The sequence below is a fragment of the Orycteropus afer genome, unplaced genomic scaffold (genome assembly GCF_000298275.1).
Source record: "Orycteropus afer afer isolate SDZICR_OR568_19922 unplaced genomic scaffold, OryAfe1.0 scaffold00076, whole genome shotgun sequence".
In the NCBI taxonomy this organism is placed as follows: domain Eukaryota; kingdom Metazoa; phylum Chordata; class Mammalia; order Tubulidentata; family Orycteropodidae; genus Orycteropus; species Orycteropus afer.
In genome coordinates this window covers 9,272,756-9,275,293 of record NW_006921663.1, presented here as the reverse complement: position 1 = coordinate 9,275,293, position 2,538 = coordinate 9,272,756, and positions in this window count along the sequence as shown.

Genomic DNA, 2,538 nt, shown 5'->3' with positions numbered 1-2,538 from the left:
AGAGCCTGGTGGAACCACTGAGACTATGACCCCTAACTGACCTTCAAGTCTGGAATTGAACCCACACCTGTGGTTTCCAGCTAAACAAAAGACAGGCATATGAGTTAAACATTTACCTCAAATAGATACACTCTTTGGAGAAAACAATCATGGAAGAAAGAAGGCCTGCTTATGCACAGGGAGACAGCTCAGGGGGCAGGTGTGCAAGGAGGGATGGACACTGGGAAGAGGTAACTATGGGGAGGAAGTGGGAAGGGAGGTGTTGCATTGTGGTAAACTATGGTCAATGACATGAGACAAAGTATAGTGAACTGCTGGGTGGAAAGTGAATTTGCTCTGTAAATCTTCACCCAAATCACAATAAAAAATAAAAATAAATTAAGTGTGGGGTTAAAAAAAAAATAAAGAAAAAGAAAAGCCCTCATTTACCAGAAGAAGGAAATAATATAGATTTGAGCAGAAATCAATGAAACAGAAAATAGAAAGACAATAGAAAAATATCAAGACTAGAAGTTGGTTTTTTGAAAATATTAATAAAATTGACAAACCACTGGCAAATTTAACAAAGGAAAAGAGGGAGAGAATACAAATAACACAAATAAGAAACTAAATGGAACATCACAACAGAACCAATTGAAATAAAAATTATAATATCAGTATACTATGAAGAACTGTACCCCAACAAATTTGAAAATCTGGAAGAAATGGACAGATTTCTAGAAACATACCACTTACCTAAACTAACACAAACTGATGTTGAAAAGTTGAACAGATACATAACAAATGAAGATATTGAACACATCATAAAAAAATTACCAACAAAAAACATCCTGGCCCAGATGGTTTCACCAGAGAATTTTATCAAACATTCCAAGAAGAACTGACACCAATCCTACTCAACTATTCCATAACATAGAAAAGGATAAAATCCTCCCAAAATCATTTTATGAAGCAAGCATAACCTTGATACCAAAATAGGTGAAGACATCACTCAAAAGGAAAACTACAGACCAATATCCCTCATGAATATAGATGCAAAAATCTTCCACAAAATCCTAGCCAATATCCTCCAACAACATATCAAGAAAATAATTCATTGTGACCAAGTAGGGTTCATATCTGGTATGCAAGATGGTTCAACAATAGAAAAACTAATCAATGTAATCCACCACATAAACAAAACAAGAGAAAGATACCACATGATCATATCAATCGATGCAGAAAAGGCATATGATAAAATCCAACACCAATTCCCAATCAAAACTCTCAACAAAATAGGAATAGAAGGGACATTCCAAAACATAATAAAAGACATCTATGCAAAACCAACATGCAACATTATTATCAATCGAGAAGGACTAAAACCATTCCCCTTGCAAACAGGAACCAGACAAGGATGCCCCCATCACCACTTCTATTCAACATTGTATTGGAAATCCTAACCAGGGCATAAAGACAAGAAAAGGTAATTAAAGGAATCCAAATTGTTAAGGAAGAAGTTAACCTATCCCTATTTTCTGATGATGTGATCCTATACCTAGAAACCCGAGAGACAAAGTCAAAAAAATTACTGGAACTAATTGATCTAATCATGGCAGGATACAAGATCATTGTCTGAATATCAGTTCGATTCCATTACACTAGTGAAGAGATTACTGAAAAATAAATAAGGAAATCAATACCATTTAAAATAGCTAACAAAAAAATAAAATACTTGTGAATATATTTTATCAGGGACACAAAAGATTTGTACAAAAAAAAGAAAAAAAAAAAAACTATAAAACACTATTTCAAGACACCATAAGAGATCTACATAAATAGAACAACATATAATGCTCATGGATAGGAAGATTGAACATTGTGAAAATGTATATTCTACCCAAAGCAATCTACACATTCAATGCAATCCCAGTCAGATCCCATCAACCTTCTTTAAGGATACGGAAAAAACTAATCACTAACTTTATTTGGAAAGTAAAGAGATCTCGTCAGATAAGCAAAGCACTATTGAAGTAGGAAAACAAAGTAGGAGTTCTCAAACTGCTGCATCTCAAAATCTATTATATAGCCACAGTAGTCAAAACTGCCTGGTCTTGGTACAATAACAGACACAGACCAATGAAATAGAATTGAGAAGCCAGAAATAGATCCATCAACCTATGGTCAGCTGATCTTTGACAAAGGCCCCAAATCCATTAAGTGGGGAAGAGATTTTTTGTTTAACAAATGGTTCTGGCAAACTGGATATCCATTTTTGCAGAAAAATGAAACAAGACCTGTACCTCACACCATACACAAAATCGAACTTCAGATAGATCAATGATTTAAATGTGAAACCTAAAACCATAAAGTTCCTCAAGAAAAAAATAGGGGCTAATTTAGGGGCCATAATATATGGCATAAATAGACTATCAAGCATAACCCAAAATGCACAAACAGCAGAAAATAAAGTTGCTAAATAGGACCTTTTCAAAATTATTTTTTTTTATGAGCTTCTAAAGACTTCTCCAAAAGAGACAAAAGAGAACCTACAGATTG